The sequence below is a fragment of the Chinchilla lanigera genome, unplaced genomic scaffold, assembly GCF_000276665.1.
Source record: "Chinchilla lanigera isolate Chin_1 unplaced genomic scaffold, ChiLan1.0 scaffold00136, whole genome shotgun sequence".
Lineage (NCBI taxonomy): Eukaryota > Metazoa > Chordata > Mammalia > Rodentia > Chinchillidae > Chinchilla > Chinchilla lanigera.
Window position 1 is genome coordinate 2,048,744 of NW_004955537.1, and position 7,741 is coordinate 2,056,484.

Sequence of the window (7,741 nt, forward strand, 5' to 3'; positions counted from 1 at the left end):
TAGTATATGATTCCATTTATATGAAATGCTCAAACAGGCAAATTTATAGAAACAGAAAGCAGATTAGTGGTGGCTAGGAGCCCAAGAAGCAGTGGAAATGACTAACTGGAAGAAATTGCCAATAGTTACATGGTTGCTTTCATGGTTAAAAAAATGTTCTGGGATTAGATAGTGGAGCTGGCTGCATAACCTTGTGAATATACTAAAACCACAGCATGTACTTTAAAGAGTGAATTTTATGGTATGTGAATTATATCTCAATTTATGAACATATATATGCAAATTTAATATCTTTTATGTACCAGGCATAGAGTGATAAGGATTTAAAGATGAATTAAAACCATTACCTACAAAAACTCAGATGATATATTCATTATGGAGTATAAACCTGAGGATAGCAACGTGAGGTTTGGAAGTGGCAGTGAACAGACAATGTTTAATTCTGTGAAAAGGGCGCAGAGAGACAATGGGCGGGAACAGTCACGGTCAGCTGAGTCTGTACTCAGTTGTGAAGAAGAATATAGCTCTCCAGTTAAATAAGAGGAAAGCGAGATCCCTAGCAGAGGGCACTGGTCACACAAAGACTCAGAGGTACGAAACAGCGTGCCACGTGTGGAAACAAGCCTGCGGGGCTGGAGCAGAGCGTTAAGGACAGCAGGGCAGGAAATGAGGCTAAAGGCACAGCCAAGGGGGAGGCCATGGAGGGCTTAGGAAGCCATGCAGCGGAGCTCAGCGCCTGTAGACAGAATGAGGGGTTTTCAGAAAGGGGAAGCGAATTGGATTTAGATTTAGAGAGATCCTCCAGAACCAATGTGGAGGAGAGAGCAGAAGAGAGAAATGTAGAAGGCTCACTGGAAGACTTGAAATAATTCCGCCAAGCACCAAAAAGAGCGTGAGCCACGTCAGTCAATGGAGATTGTGTGGATTCGAGAGAGACACTGAGGGGCCAGAATGGACAACACACGGGCGCTAAGTGAGGTAGGAGGAAAGAGGAAGGAATGGCCAGAGGCAGGGAGGCACACCGCAGCTGACAGCCGACACACCTGTCAGGGTGGCCAGAGAACAGAGGAAGTAACCCGAGAAGTGGTGGGAGGACAGAGGCAAGCTGTCTCTGTCCCTTGTGGGGGAAAAGGAAGTGAAGAGGAGAACATGATCGCTCCTGGCCAAACCACACCCCTATCTGGCCATAGCAGATGGTCACATATTTATTTCTAAAGTATAATTTTCTATAAGTATAATTTTGACCCTTACAACATTTTGTTTAGCTGTAAAGACACATAATAGCCGCCCATCTATGTACTTGCATCCTAGGGAAAGTGTCGGAACTGAATAAAAAATGTCCACAGAGCAAGAGGTGCACTCTGCCCTGGAGCATTTTGTGTGATGAATGCTGCAGCAAAGGTGGCAAAGTAACGGGCCAGGAGCCGAGAACACAAACCCTCCATCCACCAGCCTTCTGCTCCTTCCTCCTTTCTCCCACACCTAGTTGTTGGGAAGTGGTGGAAACTTGAAGAGGGGGGCCTTGAGTTACTGGAGTTGTCTCCTCAAAGAAGATAATGGAACTCCAGCACCTTCCTCTTGTTCTTTGATATCCTGGCCATGGGGTAAAGGGCTTTTCTAGGCCACCTGCTCCTATGAAGATGAGTTTCTCACCCTCGCCACCACCAGAGGCCTAAAAGTAATGGGTAGACTTGATCACAGGCTGAAACCACAACAGTGAGTCCAAATAACCTTCTCTCTGCGTAAGGCAGGTACCACAGGTATTTGTCATGGTGATGGAAGGTGGACTAACTGTGAAACCATTCTTTCAGTCAACTTATAATTTTATAGCACTGAATTAGAGGAGGAGGGGTGAAGAGGAAGACAAGCAAGTAAGCTTGCTCAACTAACGGTCAAAGTGTAAATGAAATTGGGAAAATACTAGACAGAAGCAAGAGGCCTTAGTCTGTGCGCTTGCCTCATGTGAACATGGCAAGTCACACCTTCTATATGGGCTTTGTCTATAAAACAAGAAGCTTAAAGTCCTCCAAAAGTTGAAGAAGGAAATGACTCTTAGCTAAGACTAAATGGGGAAAATGGTAGAAGACATTGAAAACTACTGTAAATTTCACTTTTCACTATCAAGTTCTCATTCAAGGAGGAAATGCCAAAGACAGATGAGAAGCACCTGACTCTGCCCTTTTTTCTGCAATGGCCAGATAGGGGAGTGGTTTGGCCAAGAGCGATCACGTCCCCCACCTTCACTTCATTCTCCCCTCATGAGGCACTGGGGCGTCTTGCCTCTGTCCTCCCACCATTTCTCAGGTTACTTCCTCTGTTCTCTAGCCACTCTGATAAAGGTGTAGTCAGCAGTCAGCTGTGGTGTGCCTCCCTGCCTCTGACCATTCCAGATGCTGCTGGCTCTTTGGAGAAGTGGTGGGTAAACCACCCTTAACATGGTAGTGATCAGGGAGCTATCTGAGCTTATTATTAAATATCCCCAATCCCCGAAACTCCCCAAAGCTATGATTAGCACAGCCAGCCCTCCCGCAGATTCCCCAGTTTGGGTCCCACCTTTTTTCACCAAGACATAACCACTGTCAATCAAACAGTAGGCATCTCCCTGTCCCCCTAAACCATCGCTATAACATCTGTGGCTGTCCTGGATACCTCCCACCTCCTTTGAAGGATGCTGGCTCTCACTGCAGCAGGTTCAATTTTAAACTGAGCAGAACTGAATTTGTATCAGTCAGTAGGCTTGGATCAGAAGCCTTGAGGTTAGACCAATTTGGAGCAATCAGCAGGCTCAAATTTGGACCAATCAGAGGCTTGCAGGAGTCCCTCATACTTCTGGAGTTGGTCTAGGAGTGCTCACTGGTATGCTGAACCCCCTGTGCTGCAGCATAGGTCTTGTTCAAATACAGCCTCACTTGAGTGGTCCTGTAACTCTGTTCATGATTTACTTCTTAGTGTGGCCTTGGGAGGTCCTATAAATCTACTCAGGATTCTTGTCCCTGCGGACAGAGTGGTCACTTTAAAAGAAAGTGCAATAAATCCTGGGGACTGCAGAGCTCCAGAGACTGGTATCAAATGAAGATCAGCCAAAGAACAGCAATCCAATTGTCAGAATCAGTTGACAGTGTCAGGCACAAACTGGCATCAGCTGCTGGCAGCAAGAAACACAGAGACCAGCAACTGGCAGTGTTGACCAATGATGTGTCTCATGAACTAGTGTCAGCCAGCGGCATCAGGGCCCAGAGCTGAAATGAGAAGTGCTGAGTGCTCTTGGCACCCAGAGCCCGGAGCCACCAGCAGAGCTTCACTGTGCTGAGTCATGATTTCTATCTGAATGGAGCAAAAGAACCATGAACTGTTTGGCAGCCGAAGGAAAGCCTTAAAGCTAAGCTGCACCAACATCTAAATAAGCATCAGCTGTACAGGAATAGGGAGGAGGAAGGTAAGAGAACAGGCTGCTGATAGCTCACTAGTGCTTAGTCAGAAATAAGATTGTGCCCAGTGAGTGGGTAGTTCAAGAGGGCTTCTTCCATAGAGTGCCCGCCTGGAAGGCAGAGGGAGTAAGTGGATGTAGTGGAGACAGAGTTGCTGAAAGAAGTGATGCTCTCCTGAAGGGTGATCTTAATAATATATACACAGACTAAATGCCACTTAAGGGCCGGTGGCAGTTGTTTGGAAGATGAGGCAACAGGTGTACACTGGATTAGTGGCAGGTCTGTGAGACATCATGGGAGGAGATTTCTCAGGACTTGGTCCTGAAAGTCAAGGAATGTCAAATGCAGTAGAAACAAATGAGTTGAAGCTTGTAGCCCTAAGGTGCCTAGGGGAAGAAAAAAACCCAGCATTTACTGGGAGCCTGCTGTTTGCCCCGCTCTGTGCAAGTTCATCGGCACCTGTGATTCAAGTGAGCTAACATCCCTATGAAATAATCATCAGAAGGATAATTCACAGAAATTTCACTCGTTCAACCATATAAGTTACTGGGTCTCCACTGTGCTAGATACTCAGTGCACAGTGAGACACAACCTCTGACCACAAGGCAAGTGATAGATTCACAAGAGAGGAAGTGAACAGAATAGTGACCAAGAAATAGCAGGAAGGGACCTACTCTGGATATCAGGGGACCAACCTCTGAAAAGGTGATATTCAAGCACATTCTTCAGAGATGACTAGAATCCAGCCAGGTGCGATGCAGAAAGACTTCTAGCCTTGAGGTCAGAAATAGCTTGGTGACTAAAATCACCCAACCAGCAAAGAAAGAGTGGAGATCTCAACCCAGCTTCTCTAATTCGACAATAGCAGTGGATGATGAATAGCACGGTTTCTTCTTAAAGTGTTACTGAAAATGCCATTTCTATTTGATTGAAATTCCAAAGTTTTATAAGACAAAGAGCAAAAGGAGGAAGAGGAAAGACTAAATATCTATTATTTTTCCTCTCCCGTCTAGAGGACTCTCTAAGATAGGAAAAAAGTATATGCACATGAAATGTGTTTTATTTAGACTTTGAAACATGTTAGCAAGGTTTTAAATCAATGACTTGGCATTGTAGTAAAAACTTTCATTTCAACATAACTTTCCAGCCTTCAAAACACCTTCATATTATTATGCATGAAGTTATTTAACCCTCAAAGCAATCCTATGAGCAGGATTCAGATTCCACAAATGCTCATATACTGCTACCTAGGGGGGTCAAGTACTGAGAGTATTTTTTGTGTAACTTCTCTGCTGCATGTGAAGACATTGTGATGAAAAGTACTGGCACAGAGCCAGTTCTCCCTGAGCTTATAGGATGGTGGGGGACAGAGACATTACTTAGACAATCTCATCAATGAATACATAGCTATTCATGGAGTGAGTGCTCAGGGAAAAAAAGTTTAGGAATTAGAGTATTAGAAAAAGACATCTGACCTGGCCTGTGGGATAAGGGAAAGTTTCTGGACAAGAGGCTGACAACCCTTAAGACCTGAGCTCAAGAACACTAAGAGTTCATTAAATGGGAAGAAGCAGAGGGACTGTGTAGGGAGCGGCTGAAGCTGGAGATGAATCACACCTGCAGGGCTAAGACAAACCTGGCCCCCAGAACACAGAGCTCCTCTAGCAATGTAAACAAGCTGTTCCAGCTTGCAAACAGGTTGCTAGGCAGAGAGGTTGATATTGACATCAACCTCCTGAGTGTATAAATAAACGCTCTGTAGTTCTTGGGCAGTTCCTTTCCTCCCATCAGGAGAGAAAGGGCTCCACCTGACCTCAGCTTTCCTCTCTTGTCTTTATTTCTTCATCCTCTCACCGTTTTTCCCTGGAAACACCCAGAGCTGTGTGGGACACAGCAACTGGTGCATGAACAGGGGCCTGGGTAAGGAAAAACAAGTGGGTGAGAGTCCCTTCTCATTTGCCCACAGCTGGGAGAAGTGCATTGGTAGGTCAACATTCAGCACAGATGTGCATCCGTACTGGCAGGTCATCAGGTGTAAAAACTTGGGGATGGAGGTTCACTAGGGCCAGAGAGATAAAACAAACTTAAGAGAAGACATAAAGAAAAACTAAGCTTAGAAGAAGCCAAAAGGAAAAGGGTGTAAGCATGGGACAAAGAGTCTCAAGAACCACAGAAGTACACTGATGTATATAAAAATGTTTGTTTTATTCTTGGTTCCTGTATTTACCTTACTTTTTAAGACCACCACAAAGGATTTGGCTCGGAGTACTATTTTAAAATCGAGTCCCATGCAGGAAAAGGGGTCAGAACAACAGTCCCACCGATAGAGCTTAAATCCTCTAGCTTTGCTCAATCAGACAAGGAAGAAACTATGGGAGACAAAAAAGAAATTCTTTTAAATTGTGTGTGGCTAGCTCAGAGCGTTGCGGTGCCACCTGAGGGAGAGGCACAGGCTGGGTGCAGGGAGGGCCCCTCGCTCCAGTCCTAGGCAGACTCAGCTGGGATTTCGCGGATGCCCAGGAGCCCTTGCGCTCTGTCCAGCTGTGGCTGCTAGTGCACGCCTCAGGCAAAAATCCCCGCTGCCCGTGTGTGCACTTCTGGCACCTAAAGTTTATATGGCGCAAGCAGTGCCTGCACTTGGAATCCCGGCAGCAGCGGGGCATCCAGCGGCCAAAGCGGGAGCGGCAGCCGGTACGCCCAGTGCCTTGGGTCAGCCAGCGGCAGCTGTGGCTGCAGAGGTGGTGATCGCAGCGTTCCCTGTGGAGGGGGAGTGCGAGCGATGGAGCCCATCCCCACTGTAAAGCAGATCGATCCAGTTGCTGCCAGCAGCTCGCCCAGTCCCAAAGTAATGGAACAAAACTGCAGCCAGAGGCAGGAGCCCAAATACAAAAAAAGAAATCAAGGTTATGATTCACAATTTACTCTAAACACTACTCAAATCACCCCAGACTCTTGTTACCAGTCAATTGGTCATTCTTCCCTTGACAAAAATGTATAAGTAAGGAAAGAGGATCCAAGGATTTTGGATCTTCTGACACCTATTGGGTTCATAGATGGAATTGATTATTTAAAGGAAAAATATTTTAAAGGGCCTCCAGACACAAGTGTGGATAGCCTCCAGATGTGGCAGTTGCAGGTCTGCAGGGTGTGGGCAGTATTTCTCGCCATAGCAAAGGTGCTACATGCTGACCTGGAGGGATGCAAAAAGCCATTCTAGATATTTCTCACCTCATGTCCTCCCGCATATACCAATCAATCTATGGGGTCATGACATTTTACAACGCCTGAGAACTTTAATTGAGCCACAGGTGGCAAGCTCAGCCTTTTGAGAACTTTGTTGAGTCACAGGTTGGAACTTGTACCTCACAGGGAATACAGCCATTTTCTCTCTCCATTACAACTGGCACCAAAAAAGCCTTTACATTTTTCCCTCAAGGTGATTGATTTAAGAGACTGTTTTAATCCTCAAGATAGAAAATGTTTTGCCGTTAGCTGAAAAAATCATATTTCCTAAGATTTACATTAATGGGGGTATTTTAAAAGATTACTTAAAAAAACATATTTCCCATAAGTAAAGACTTTGCTTCTTGTCTCAAGAAATATATTTTCTCCCGGTACCGGAGAAAAACCAAAAAAAAAAAAAAAAAAAGAAATATATTTTCATTGATAACTTTGTTCTTCTAGACTTATAGTCAAAAATTTCATTTTAGATTGTACAGCTAATAAAACTGTCTTGTTTTAATTACAGCCTTCTTCTTAATATACACAAGATATGCTACTGATTTTAAAGGTTTTTATAAGTCTTTAGTATTCTATTGATTCCTAATGATGTTGACTGCCTGTTTTATATTCTTAAAATTCATTTGGTATAAAAAAAAAAACTTTAGTATTTTACAAATAGGTATAAAGGTTTGGAGTGCAATCTGAGAACACTGAGGTTTAAACAGTTGCTTAAATTTGACATAACATGTAAATAATGACAGGCTTGGTGGTGGCCTCTGAAAGGATACAAGCTATGACAACTTTTTCATATTTGTGTCACCTTATCCAACAGACATATTATACCCCAAACTGTTCACATCAACCCTAACTGATTTTCAGACTTTACTTGATAATATTAATTGGCTTTTCCCAGCTCTTAAGCTAACTACTCATGATTCGGGTCCTCTCTTTCACATTTTCAAGGGGTACCCAGCCCCCACCTCTCCAGGAGCACTTACACCAGAGGCTAAAATTGCCTTAGATAAAGTTAATCTGGCCCTTGCTAATACTCATATTTCTAGAGTTGACCCATCTAGAGTTGACCCATCTCT

At 44.4% G+C, this 7,741-nt stretch overlaps 1 protein-coding gene across 7 annotated transcripts in view; it reads right to left on the reverse strand.

Annotated features, from left to right (window-relative positions):
• Positions 1-7,741, reverse strand: part of Zmynd12 (zinc finger, MYND-type containing 12) — a 66,181-nt gene that overhangs the window by 27,397 nt on the left and 31,043 nt on the right. The gene's annotated exons all lie outside the window — the stretch shown is intronic.